Source organism: Ornithorhynchus anatinus, chromosome X2 (assembly GCF_004115215.2).
Source record: "Ornithorhynchus anatinus isolate Pmale09 chromosome X2, mOrnAna1.pri.v4, whole genome shotgun sequence".
Taxonomy (NCBI): Eukaryota; Metazoa; Chordata; class Mammalia; order Monotremata; family Ornithorhynchidae; genus Ornithorhynchus; species Ornithorhynchus anatinus.
This window is the reverse complement of record NC_041750.1, coordinates 26,886,692-26,901,241: the sequence shown is the minus strand read 5'-3', so window position 1 is coordinate 26,901,241 and position 14,550 is coordinate 26,886,692. Positions and strand designations below refer to the sequence as shown.

At 50.9% G+C, this 14,550-nt stretch overlaps 1 long non-coding RNA gene and 1 other non-coding gene across 2 annotated transcripts; both read left to right on the top strand.

Moving 5' to 3' along the window:
- Positions 1-366: 366 nt before the first annotated feature.
- Positions 367-13,440, top strand: LOC103166429. The gene is made up of 3 exons (XR_484852.4): positions 367-759; positions 8,274-8,414; positions 11,910-13,440. It is a non-coding gene; the product is annotated as an uncharacterized LOC103166429 (long non-coding RNA).
- On the top strand, positions 5,436-5,574 carry LOC114807471. Its single transcript, XR_003755532.1, has one exon. It is a non-coding gene; the product is annotated as a small nucleolar RNA SNORA7 (small nucleolar RNA).
- Positions 13,441-14,550: the final 1,110 nt, after the last annotated feature.

Below are 14,550 nucleotides of genomic sequence, written 5' to 3'. Positions count from 1 at the left end.
AAAAAAAAAATGTAAATCCAACGCCTAATTCATCCTCCGTTGAGGATTTAGCCATCGGAAGCCTGCGATAGCCAGCTGACCTCGGAGCCATCCGGGATCCGTTTATTTTGCCGAGATCGACGGTATTTCTATCTATGGGATAGGATTCTTCCCCTCCCTGGATCCAGCTGCGTCGCCGGAGATCTCTCGGACGGAGAAGACGAAATAAAAAAATGCACACTCGCCCTTCCCCGGGGTGTGGAGGAGTCAGAACTTCAAGGAGTTAAATCGAAGGGAGCCTACGAGAAAACGAGAGGCCGTGGACGCCGGCTGTCGGGGCCGACACCCGGGCCGGTGTCGGACACGGGGGCCGACGGGACGGTTCGCTCCAGCCGGGAGGGCCGGGGTGGGGGGGGCTTCTTGTCGTGTACCCTGCTCCGAAATCCCGCCCCGCTTTCATCCTTCCACGTCCTGCCACGCACGCGCAAACCCTTCCGGACTGCGGTCGGTTGCCTGGGCCCGGGGTCGCGACCGGGCCGACGCTCGGCGTCCTCGCTGGAGGCGGCGATCGACGGTCTCCGTGGCCGTGGAGGGGTCGGGACTCCCTCCCCCTAGATCGGGGGGTGCCCGGCGCCGGCAACCAGATGACAGTTGGCATCGGCTCCTCCTCCCGGCTGGCTCTCTTCCGGCTCGGGTGGCTCCGCCGGGATGTCGTTTATCCATCTACAACGGGACGTGGAGGTAAAAGGGTGCGGAATCCCCCGGATGTGCCTCCCCGAGGTGGGTGCCCGGCCTGGGTCGTACTGGGGGTCGCGGGCAGGCTCTTGGGTTCGTCGGCGGGCGCCCTCCCCGACGCTCTCATCCCCGGCGGCTGTCATCCCCCCCTCGCCCCGTCAGCTTCCTGCCGGTCCAAACCGGGTCCGAGTCTTCCTCCCATCCCACCCTCCCTTCCCGGCGGCGGCGGAGCGAGGCCGGGGTCAGCCTCCGTGCCGACACGCCACGGCGCCACGGGGTGCCACCCGCCGGGAGACCCCAGGGACCCAGCGGTGGCTTCGGCTGCGGCCCCGGGGATGCGGTGCGTCGCGGGCGGGGGCCGACCCCCCTCATCTCGCCGGCGGCTCAGACCCGGCCTCGGCCGGGGCCGGGGATGTGGAGACAAAGAGGCGAGAGTTAAAAATGGGAAGCCACCGCCGCCGCCGGCACCACCGAAAAAATCGAAAAACGAAAAAGGCAGCGGATCGTCGGAGCTCCCCGGGACTTCCGTTTCTGGGTCCCCGGGGCCTCCCCCCCCAGCGATGGCTCCCAGATCTCCGCCGGTGCCGAATTCCTGGGTGCGGGGTCGGCGAGTCTCTGTCGGCTCTCTCTCCCCGGCGCCGCCAGCGTGGTGTCACATGAGATGGCACGTGACGGAGCCCGGTTGGCTGCCGACGCGGTCAAGGCGGTCACGGCCGGAGGTGGCGGGGGGCGGGGGGGGGGGGGACGACGACGACCCCCCTCCCCTCCCCCCCGGCGGCGCGGACACGCTTCTTCCGTGCCAACCGGCCGCGGGCACACACGGCGGCACGCACACAGGCACTCCAGCCGAAACCCGGCTGCTTCAAGAGCGAGAATATGCTGTTCCTCAAACACTAGCTGGATGGCAGCAATATGACTCGTTGGCCGCGCGCGTCGGAGCCGATTCCACTTAAGAGAATTCCTGAAAAGCACACCCCCACGTCTCCCTGGCAAGGGCAGGCTTGGAAAGCCGATTCTATTATCTACCCCTGTGATCCGCGGCCCAACCTGCCTCCTGAATAATTTATCGGAGTCCGGGAGGAGGTTGTCCCGGACGGCTCCCGCTCTCCGGCCAGAAACGAGGTCGGACGTGGCGATGCCCGTCCCGGTATGAGGGCCGCGCCCGGGTTCTCGGGACTGGCGGATGGGGTTGGGGTCATTTAGGGGCAAGCTGGGTTTTCCTTCAGAGGAAAGAACGGGCAAAACGGTTGTGGGGGGTTGATCGTGGCCTCGTTAGGTCTGGCACCTCTGCCCGCGGCGACTCTGATCGTGGCCTCCCCGCACCCAATACCCCTGAACGTGACAGGCCGGGGGAGCCCGGAGGAAAGGGTTTATAGACGTGGGCAGCGGCTTCTCCTGGCACTTTTGGGTGAAGCTGTCGCCACCAATGCGTGCACGCCCAAGCACACACCCAGTAATAATAATAATAATAACTAACAGCAAGTTAAGCGCTTACTGTGTGTCAAGCATTCTTAGTCAATTCATTCGATCGTATTTATTAAGCGCTTACTGTGCGCAGAGCACTGTACTATTGTATTTGAGTGCTTAGTGTGTGCGGAGCACTGTACCAAACACTTAGGGGAGTACAATAAATAGTAAGCTCATCTCTAGACTGTAAGCTTGTTGTGGGCGGAGAATTTATCTGTTTATGGTTCTACTGTACTTGACCAAGCGCTTAGTACAGGGCTGTGCACATAGCAAGCTCTCAGTAAATACAGCTGAATGACAATGGCCAGATATATTCCCTGCCCACAGCGAGCTCACAGTCTAGATGGAGAGACAGACATTAATATAAATACATTAGAGTCAAAACAGTAAATAAATTACCGTTCTCGGCACTGAGGTAGCGACAACTTAATCAGGTTGAACCCAGTCCCTGTCCCACATGGGGCTCATGTCTTAATAACCATTTTACTGATGAGGTAACTGAGGCACAGAGAAGTGAAATGACTTACCCAAGGTCACAGAGCAGACGAACGGCAGAGCCGAGATTAGAACCCATGTCTTCTGACTTCCGGGTCCATGGAGGCCACGGTGCTTCTCTCTTACACAAAGCCATACACGCAGACACATTCATATACCCTCAGAGGCACAGACCCACACACACAGTCGCTCAGCAGCCCCGGGTGACCTAGGAAGTGTCTTTTTTTAAGGTTTTCCTGTGCCCCTTCCTCTCCCTGAGCTCATCCCAGGGCCTCCACGCAAAGCCCAGGAGGAGTTGAGCTCCTGAGGAGAAGTCTTCCCTGAGCCCTGGGCCAGGAGCCCCAGCCTGGTTTCCCACCCGGAGAGAAATTCCCAGATTCCTGGCCCTGTTGGGAGACTGTGTGAGGAGGCCTCAGCTGATCTCTTAGGAGAGATAGAGAGAGACACAGAGAGAGAGACAAAGAGAGAGATGAGAGAGAGAGGAAAAAAGCAGACACCCCCCAGGTCTGATCCAACCCCGCCCTTCCCGCACCTTCCACTTATCGGACAGCGTGAAACCCCCCCACCGGGCCGACATTTTCAAGGAAGCGACGGACCGTTGAACAGAGGACAAAATCTGTACATGGCTGCCTGGACCTTGCCTATCCACAAACCGCCTGTGGTCTCCGGCCTGGTCTGAAGCGACGTGTGCCCGCGATAGAGTTAAAATGACATCTTGACTTCGGGCGGCCAAACATTACCTCATCCTTTGGCTCGGAATCGTCTTCTCGGGAGCCGACAAGAACAGGGCTCTTAAAGACTCAGAGACATCGGGAGCGAAAGGCAGGTAAATCACCTCCAATCAGAGGACGGTTCAAGTCGAAAGGTCACAGAGCTGGATAATTTCAGTAGCATAATAGCTCGACTAGCCGAACGTCCCCCAAAACATATTTTCTTCAACAAAGAGAGGTCACTTTCTCATTCCAGGAGAAAGTGGAAGGAGAAAAGAATGATTACACTGTCCTTGGGAGAACAGTTCTGTTTTTTTCAAATGCTTGGAGCCTCCCCAAGTGCTTAGTACAGTGCTCGTTTCTACATTCTACATTGTTTTACCTCTCCTTCTGTCCCTTTGCCAGGCTCTTCTCCTTCCTCTGCATCCTTAAATCGTGAGCCCCTTGAGTGCCAGGGACAGAGTCTTACTTCCCACCCGCCCACTTTTTCTCAGTGTTTGCTACAGTGCTATTTCTGCTGCTCGGACATCTCCACGTACAGTAGGCACTCAATAAATATCCTCGAATGACTGACTGTTGGATTGATGCCTGGAATTCTTGCTCAGTTTCAATGACAGAGGGTCACGCGTTCTGAAAACAATTCTTTTTCCTGTTTTAAGTGGCGAGGACGAGATCGTTAGACCCTGATGGGGCCAGATACCGCGCTCGGGTAGTTTGGAGAGGTAGGCCTTCATCAAGATCATCGATGGCAATTATCTAGCGCTGACTGGGTGAAGAGCACTGTACTAAGCGTTTGGAAGAGTAAGCTTCTTGTGGGCAGGGAGTGTATCTGTTATATTGTTGTATTCTCTCAAGAGCTCAGTACAGTGCTCCGCACACAGTAAGTGCTCAATAAATAGGAGTGACTGACTAAATGATAGTACACCACCACAGAGTTGGTAGAAATGTTCCCTGCCCAGACAAAAGACGAAACTCTTTGCCGGGTGACCAGACAGTAGCAGGACCCTGTGCAGATGACCTTTTCTTCAGCAAATGTGATTCCAGAATTCTCTCTGTCCCGTCCGGGTCCAGGTCCGGGGTCGATCGGCAGACCATCGAGAGGCCGGAGGTGGGAACGATCTCTTGTCGCGTCTCGTAGGATCTGGACCCAGAGGGACTGACCCTTTGAAGCTGGAGAGTCGACCAAAATGGCGAGCAGCTGGCCTTGGGTAAAATGGTGATTTCAGTGGCCCCGCTCCCAGGTTTTGGGCCCGGTCCATTTGGCTCGAGCCAAATTTCCCACTGAGGCTGGAAGGGCTGTGTTTGTTCACCTGCTCGCGGCTTGACCTTAGTATTGAGGGGCCCCTCCAGGAAGCCGGCTTTTCCATGCCTGTGACTGTAAACAAAGACAGTGTGGCCGAGCTCCAAGAGCGACAAAAGGTCAGAGACCGAACTGCAGGAAACGCTAACACGGCTCCCGGAAACACAAACCCGGAGTGTGGGGCTGGACGAAGGGAAGAAGGGACGCGAGGCGGCTTTCCCCGCTCTCCCCTCGTCCCCTCTCGCCTCCCTCGGCCCCATTCTCCTCACACTCCCATCACCCCCTCCCCGCCTCCTCATCCAACCGCCCTCCTGGGTGGCAACCCAGGGGAGCCTGGAAGGAGGAGAATTTACGGAGCGAATTTATGGAGCACCTAGCTCCCCCCTCCCCTATTTCCTGGAGGAACCCGAGGCTCCGTTTGCCCAGGGCCTTCAAAGAAAGGCGGGTTCTGATGTCAGCTAGCAAACCTTGGCTGAACCTTGTAGTTGACAAAATCCCCAGTGCCTTAGGAACTGCTCTGTGCCAGGACAGGAGGGAACCAGCTGCAGTAGGGCATAAGAAGAGACAGAATTTCCTCTATGCCGGTCATCACTGATGAGACACTCAGGGAAAACAACCGGAAGAGACTACCGGGGAGGTAGAGCTAAACTCAGAACATAAACAAGGAGACACAAATATAGGGACGTACACCCAAACGCACGCATGCCAACGGGAACACACCGGAAAGTCATCTGGTCCCATCTGGAAGGCCCCTCTCAGGATCACACCTGGAGAGGGTCCAGTCCTCTACCAGTCTTGGCTATGGGAGGGAGAGTCAAGCAGGGGCCTGTCCATTCCATTCCTAGCTTGGGCAGTGGCTAGCGAGTGGAAGGCAAACTGACGGCAAGAGCTGTGCCCCTGCTATCACTTTGCACGTATTTATACGTCCGAAACTCTGGCTTCCAGGACTACACTGCCAAGAAATCATCCAATCAAGCGGTCAATCAGTGGCACTTACTGAGCGCCTGTGAGTTCTAGGCCTCTGACTCAGTGCTTGAGAGAGTTACCACAGTAGCAAAACACTTGCTCCCTGCCCCCCAGGAGATTAGATTTCAATGGAAACGACAGAATCAAAAATGGATTTAGCCCTCATAAAATTCCATGTTCTTCACCAAGCCTTCCCTGACCTACCTCTGACACCACAAATCCAATCAGCCTATTCGCCACCTAAACAAATTGTGGGATTTCCTGTTGTACTTCCTTTAGATTGCCATCGAAACCGTACATCTTTCACTGAAGATTCATTCGTTCAGTCGCATTTATTGAGCGCTTACTGTGTGCAGAGCACTGTACTAAGCGCTTGGACGGTACACTTCGGCAACAAATATGAAGACGAAGATGGGATGATGAAGATGGGACTCTAAGACCGGCAACAAGTCAGAAGATACACTTCCACGGCTAAGGATAAAGAGATACCATTTCTTGAGTTCTTTTGGCAAACCCAGCGGGTTTCCAAAGCAAAAATGACTCAAGCCGGTAGAACTTGCTCTCTGAGAGAAGAGCACATTTCTGGGATTCTTTGGGGGAATTATGATTAGATAAATGCCATACTGTAATTAGATCATCACTTTCCCATAATCTAAATAACTCTTTAAGAGGACCTTTGGATGAAAAATGTCAAATCTCCTTATCTTCTCATTGTTTTGGCTAGAGGACCAAGTCAACACAGTACCCTACTCGCGGTTAACGGCAGATCTCATGAGATTTCAGCCGTCAGGTTTCAAAGATCTCACACACTGCCGTGGTGTCTCCATCCGGATTCGGGGAAAGACTTGTGGAAATAGCAGAGATGACCAAGAATGTGGAAGGAGATGTCCTCTGGTTCACTGATGGCAATGCCAACGTTGAGAATGAACCTAGGGGTGTGAGTGTCATTTGACATACTGGGCCTATGAAAATACGGTTGCAAGCACGTCTCTGGCCTCTCGCCATGCAGGGCGAGCATCCCTCGTGGCTAGGAGGGGAAAGATAGTATACCCATTTGAGTTGGTTTTGCGGTCGTGGTGAAAATTTGCTTTGGGTCATCCACACTCTCCCCTCATCCCCCTGAAATGGTTTAGAGAACTGATGAGGAGAACAGGTGCAGCCATTGGACACGGAACACGACATCTCTGAGAACGTTAAACAGCAGTATCAATAACTGGGGTTGACGTCACTCAAGTATCTCTCCCTAAAATCAGCTCAAAACCCAACGGTCCGGAGATATTGCGGTCTAACAATGTGCCTCATGAGATCCAAGCTCTCTCTTTAAGGAACCCTGTTGTAGGACTTGGGAGAATGGATCCTATCTGCAGTAGGAGTCGATATAGGATGCTTGTTCTGAGATTCTCAACTAAGCATTAACTCAGCCCAAATCTCATTCCCTATGGCCCTGCAAACCATTCGACATCAATCTAAGAAATAAAGCCGTGTCGCTATTGTTTCCACTAAACAGGTACTTCTTAGAACAGAATGACTGGGGGAAAAGAGGCTAAGATTGCACAGTGAGTCGCTATTTTGTGACTGCAGCAAAATACATCAAGTCGTGAACAAATAGAAGAAGAAAAGGGGAGGGAAATAGGAGGAGGAGAAGATAAAAACATTCTCCACTCCAGGAATTTTAAGGTAATGTTTAGACAGAGTGGGGCAGGTATCAGAGCAGAGAGGGGAAGCAGTATAGTCTGACGGCTAGAGCAAGAACTTGGGGGTCAGAAGGACCTGGTTTCTAATCCCAGCTTCACCATTTGCCTGCTGTGTGATCTTGGGTAAGTCATGGGCTGCCTCAGTTCCCTCATCTGTAAAATGGAGATTGAGACGGTGAGCCTCTTATGGAACAGAGACGGTGTCCAACCTGATTACCTCGTATCTATCCCATCGCTCAGTACAGGGCGTGGCACATAGCGAGTGCTTAACAAACGCCATTGAAACCCCCCAAACCCTTAATACCTAGGATCATTCAATAAATACTACCCCCACCCCTTTCCTCCTATTCCTACTCTGTTCCTCAGTTAACTCATCTGTAAAATGGGGATTGAGACGGTGAGTCTCTTGTGGGACAGAGACTGTGTCCAACCTGATTACCTTGTATCTACCCCAGAGTTGAGAACAGTGCTGGGCACACAGTAAGTACTTGACTAATTCCACAATTATTACCATTATCACTATTATTACTACAATAACTACTCTCATTATGACAATGTCAATGCCAATAACAAGAACAACCTCTAAGGCAACAACAACCAGAAGAAGGGTAAATTTGACGAGCTGGGGACTTCAGAAGGTTTAGAGAAGTCTGAAAGCACACCCTACCCCCCCCCAGTCCTTCCCCTAGAATAATATCATCACGCTCCAGAATATTACTGGAAATAACTCAATTAGGAGAGCGAGTAACGAGAGCAGAATGACATAATCCACCAGGGTTAATAGAACCATAATTACCGAACAGGGTAGCATCTTCGGAACAACAAAAATGAATCATGCTCAATTCGCAATGTCAACTCATAGACTCACAGTCTGGGCCTCCGACTTAATACCTCCTTCTGACTTCAGGCTAATTTCTCTTTTTTTAGTTCCTTTTTTCTGTCTCCTCCCTCCCCGTGAGGTTTCGTTTTCCCTCTGAGATTCGGTTTTACCTCCAGCCAAGAAAGAGTCAAAGCAAATTCCACGGGATTTCTGAGGTGCTGCAAACTCCTGAAGTAAACATGGATCAGGTAAGCAGATTCTGAGTCTGTTCTGGGACTGAAGTCAGTCGATAGTGCTTACTGAGTGCCTTCTGCGGGCAGAGCACTGTGCTAAGCACTTGGTAGTCTGCAGTAGAGTCAGCAGACAACACTTCTGCCCTCCAGGAGATTGCAACTTACCGTGTGCAGAGCACTGTACTAAAGAGCTTGGGAGAGTGCAATAGACTGAGTAGATGCCATTCCTGCCCTCAAGGAGCATGCGGTTTACTGAGTGCAGAGCACTGTACTAAGCACATGGGAAAATCAAATAGAGTTAGCAGCGACAATTCCTGTCCTCAAAGAGCTTTCAAGCCAGCAGGGGAAGCAGACACTAAAATGAACAGAAACCCCTTTCCATTAGCTTTAAAGCACCCCATCAGTTTGCCCTCTCCTGCCTCACCTCACTGATCTCCTGCTACGACCCAGCCCGCACACTCCGCCCCTCAAGTGCTGCTTACTCACTGTGCTCTGATGTCATCTATTTCGCCGCCAACCCCTTTCCCACATTCTCCCCCTAGCCTGGAAGTCCCTCGCTTTCCAAATATGCCAGACCGCCATTCCCTCCACCTTCAAAACATTATCAAGGTCACATCTCGTCTAAGAGGCCTTCTCCGATTGAGCCCTCTTTTCCCGACTCTCTCTCCCCTCTGCATAGCCTATGCGCTTCATTCTGTGCCTTTGAACACTTCATATTCACTCCCTCCCAGTTGCGCTTGGGTAATGCTTAATCACGGCTAGCCAACAGTTTTATAGAGATACTTTTGAAGATTCCCAAGAAATTCCAAGGGAATCTGGGAGATAGAACCACAAATCCCAATTCCCCCAACCTTTACGAGCCAAAAGCCAGTTCGGCCGACTGATATTTTCAATATCTGACAGAGGCCGTTTCATTCTGCAGGAGAGAAAAGCAAGTGCAAATATCACGGCCGAGAAACCATCCAAGAGACAAAAATCTGGGCTCATGGCAACCTCAGTTGGTCAGGAACAATGTACTGAGGCAGAATTCTAATTTGGATTCTTCATGAAAGGAAACTTTCCTGGACTCAGTGGAGTTCACAAAGAGAGAGAGAAATAGTTGACGTACATTCTCTCTGTTCATGGCAAAGCTGTTGGACTGTTGGAGGGAATTTGGAACTAGTGAATTTGAGGATCAAAGGAATTGATAGTCACAGAAAAAGAGAAAAAGAGAGGAGAGAGAGCTTGCTGTCTTTCATATTTGAAAATGCCCCTCCTGACAACGCAATCCAGTCTTCGTAGAGCCAAAAAGAATCCTAGCCAACTAGCTCCCCGTTCTATTGTGAACCCTTCTAGATTGTCCTTTCTCCCGCTGCTGCATTGACCACTCGCAGCACCTGTCATTTCCAGATCCATCTGTCGGTCTCAGTCTGCCAATCAGTCTGCCAATCGGAATTATTGAGTGTCTACTGTGTGCGGAGCACTGTACTAAGAGCTTGGAAGAGTAAATTAAAACATATTCCCTGTCCACAATGAGCTGAAGGACTCCCTCCATCACCCCAGAGCACCCGCTCAAGGAGACAAGCCGTCTCCCGCCTGCCGGGTTGTGGCGCTTGGCTCTGGTGGCTTCCCATGGCGTATTCATCTAGGGTAGCTTGTTTGTGACCAAGCAGCCACCTCTGGGTGTCTCAGCTGTACGTTCCGCCTTCCCGGTTCTCCTCTTTCAAGTTACCGTAGAACAGTTACTTGGGCATCCAGCCGCTGTCTTCCAATCTGCCCCAGCGTTCTGCATTCTGGGAATTCTCGGCGGAGGTCCCTGCCCTGCTATTTCAACCAATCAAGCAATGACATTTATTGATGTTGATGATGATGATGGCACTTGTTAAGCGATTACTATTTGCCAAGCACCGTGCTAAGCCCTGGGGTAGATACAAGGTAACCAGGTTGTCCCACGTGGGGCTCACAGTCTTCATCTCCATTTGACAGATGAGGTCACTGAGGCAGAGAGAAGTGAAGTGACTTGCCCAAAGTCACAGAGCTGACGAGCGGCGGAGCCGGGATTAGAACCCACGACCTCTGACTCCCAAGCCCGTACTCTTTCCACTTAGCCACGCTGCTTTATTGAGCGCTTACTGGGTTCTGAGCATTGTACTAAGCACTTGGGAGAGTGAAATAGAATTGGAAGACGTGATCCTGCCCTCATACAGCTTACTGTGTTCAGAGACCAAAACTAAGTACTTGAGAAAGCACGGTAGAGTTGGCAAACATGATCCCTTCCCACGAGGAGCTTACAGTCGATGATGAGAGAAGTTTGCAGAGGACACCGCTGAAACCGTTCCAGCCCGATGTCGGTAGGGATTGTCTCTATTTGTTGCCGAAGTGTACTTTCCAAGCGCTTAGTACGTGCTTAGCACCGTAAGCGGTCAATAAATACGATTGAATGAATGAAGAAATCACCTGGGCCTTTTGGGGAGAATCTACAGCATGATCCACAGCAAAAGATCTTACAGTCTAATAGAAGATACAAATGGACTCAAATTTCCAAGTGTTCAGCAGGGGTTAGAGATAAAAGATGGAAAGGATAAAACAATAGTAGTTTCATTAAGCACTTATTACGTATTATGTAAAAACAGTACCATCAGATCAGACACAGCCCCTGCCCATTCAGAGTAGGGAGAGCAGATAGGTATTGAATCCCCCTGATTTACACTTGAGGGAACTGAATCACTGAGAAGTTTAGTGACTTTTTCAAGGTCACTCAGCAAGTAAGTGGCAGAGCTGGGATTAGAAGTTAAAACTCCTTAACAAATGCCACTATTAATAATGTTGGCATTTGTTAAGAGCTTACTATGTGCAGAGCACTGTTCTAAGCGCTGGGGCGGATACAGGGTCATCAGTTTGTCCCACGTGAGGCTCACAGTTGATCCCCATTTTCCAAATGAGGTAACTGAGGCACAGAGAAGTTAAATGACTTGTCCACAGTCACACAGCTGCCAAGTGGCAGAGCCAGGAGTCGAACCCATGACCTCTGATTCCGAAGCCCATGCTCTTTTCACTGAGCCAGTCCTACGCTCTTTCCCCTAGGCCATCCGGTTTTGCAATAAAGAAGTAAGACATTAAATAGATATTTAACAAACAGCTCGCTCTCTCATGCGCCAGCCTCATAGACGTTGGGGCAGAAATACAGATTTGCAGACCTTCTACAAATTATGAAACTTGGTCTCTCTGGCTGCCAAACTTCCTGGATTGAGTGCTGCCCAGGTAGCAGAATTCCATGGCTTCCTCTATTTCTAGGCTTCCACTCAACACTTCCATTTGGATGTGTAGTCGGTTGCCTTAGGGCAGGCTGGTATAGGACACTTCACTTTCCTTCAAGCGTAGGATGTAGACAATCTGAATGTTTTGCTTTGGGCAGATGTTTGCGTTTTCTCAGCCCGATGCTCTTAAGACTTAGCACATTGCCTCAGAGTTTTCAGGCTGGTCCTCAGAGTATCTGGGAAGGGAATAAATCCTTCCATTTCCACCCTGCAGATGGAGAAACTGAGGTTCAGAGGGGTTGCTGGTGATCACGTGATGAAGCCATAGGAGATCTTTGGTTGTGCAGGCCTGGCCCGTTCCCAAGAAAATGTTCAACAGGATCCCCTGGATACTGACTTACATTAAAAACGTCAGTACCTCAAGTTACAGTTGCTTCTTGGAAGAAAGACCCCAGCTCAAACCCAGAATCTTCTGACATGAATATGAAGCAGAGAATGTGTGTGTGTGCCCAAGTATACACACACACAAACACACACGCAAGGAAAACAGAGTTATATGTCATCCATCGTGTCCCAGAGAATGTAAATTCCAAGAGGGCGGAAGACCTTGTCTCTTCGTTTGTTCTGAACAACTGTTCGTTCACGGCAGGCGATAAATACCATATCACTCAAGCCAAGGAAGAGGCAAAGAAATGTCAAAACTTGGGCTCCTCCTCACCTATCTTAACATATAACCTCAAAAGACAGAGAGTCCTAGAATCCCAGGACCCTCCTCCTCCTCCCAGCCTGCTCAGAAGCCACAATGGCTTTCTTTACGTTCAATCTGGGTGAACGGTACGGACGCCATGTCTAGGGGGTAGTAATAATAATCTGTGGTATTTGCTAAGCGCTTACTATGTGGCAGGCACTCTACAGAGGCCAGGGTGAATACAAGCAAGGCGGGTTGGACACAGTCCCACGTAGGCTCAGGGTCTAATTTGCCCTTTTTCCGGATGAGAAAACGGAGGACCAGAAAAGTGAAGTGATTTGCCCAACCTCACACAGCGGATGAGTGGCAGAGCCGGGATTAGAAGCCACAACCTTGTGACTCCCAGGTCGGTGCTCTATCCACTAGGCCAGGCTGCTTCCCGTGGGTGGGGGCTGGGCTGTCCCATCTAGATCCAGACCCCGGGAAAACCCCCGTGACCAGTGACAAGGCAGTTTAACCCACCTGGCCCCTGACTGCAATAAAGTCCTCAGGTCCTCCGCCTTGCGTAAAGAAGGCTGGCAGGTGGCAAGTAGGAAATATTACTTCTCTCTCCCAATACCTGATCCTCTCTGGGACTTTTTGCCAAGTCTGAATAATGACTTAAATTACCCTTCCGGATGGAGGCATGTTCTCTCATTTCCTAGTTCCCCCCCGCCATCCACTCTCTCTCTATCTCCTCTCCCACTTTCTCTTTCTCCTTTCCCTCTCTCTATTCCTCACAAACCTGTCATTTTCCATCAGGGCCCAGGACTCGATAAATGACAGCCCTGGCTATTCCATATTCCGCAGATTAATTTTCCATTTTCTAAGAAACACGCTTGCCTAACAACAACAAGAAATCCTTTTCAAATCAAAACTGATAACTGTCACCGAACGACTGAAAAATGGAAGTTGTCCGATTTAATCCATTCTCATCGAGGGTTTCAGAAACGAATGTGCACCGAGGCTCCCTTCATGATAGGCTGCAGATGCCGCGTGTTCAGGTGTAATTTGAATCCACATTATATTTAATAAACCCGTATGTTCACTTGTCCTATTAAAACTGCATTCTACCTTAGTGGGTCTGAATCATTTGTATAAAATTGATTGCTACAGTTCTCAGTAGAAGCTCTAATTGCATTCCTGGTATAACTTAAAATGATAACCTTATCTTAATTAGAAGCATGCTACAGAAATGCCGGGGAGAGTCTCACAGGATTAACCTGCATTTTTAAACAGAAGCCTTGGGGCTCCTCTTTTTTTAATTTCGTGTCGAACACATGAAACAGCATTAATTTATCAAAAACAACAAAGGAAAATAATCAAATTGTGGCAGAACGCGCAGCCTAGCTGACATCGCCTCTGCTCCCGCCGTTTCCATTTCGGTCGCTGAGAGGGGGTGGAATGGCAACTTGCCTCCCGCCCCCATCCTTTCTGGTTCCCTCCCACCCTCCTGGAGCGCCGTGACAGTCCTCCGCACCCAGCGCCATCGCGGCGACGCTATCCACGCCCCGCCCTCGAGACGGGCCAGGAGCCCGACCGGCTTCCGAGGGTCATCGCTTGAGGCAAACTCCTCAGGGGACATCCTAGGAGCCCAACGAGAGTTTGGCTACCCCCTTAGGACACCATTAATTACTCCTCTAAAAGCCACTGCCTCCTCTGAGCCAGGGTAATGTATGTTATTGGGGTTATTCCGCTGCGCGCGGAATCATTAAAGAGAGATAGATGGAAATTTATAGCCTCGCCTTCGGATGGCGGGGCATTATTTTAACCATAAAATCACAATCTGCAAGGCGCGCTGTCCGACGGAGGAGCCATTAAAGACCGATCATTAGCATCAATCAACGTGACACTGCTGTTGACATCTTTATTACTTTAAATACACTAATCAAATACTCCTGCATTGAGATAGAAAGATTGATAGGCAGCTAGGCCCACAGCCCATCCCTGCAGAGACCAATTTTCAATGATCTATTCAAAAGATAACAAAAAGACGCCCCCCCCGTTAATTAAATGGCATTGTAAAGCTCAGAAGTGACATGAGGATGGGGGCTCGGGGAGGGGAGAGGAGGATCTGGAGGGGAATCCCACCCAGTCCACCCTGAGGGACACCTCCCCCTCCTTACACACACACACACACAACCACACACACCTAAATCCGCACACATGCACAAACGTGTTCGTGCAT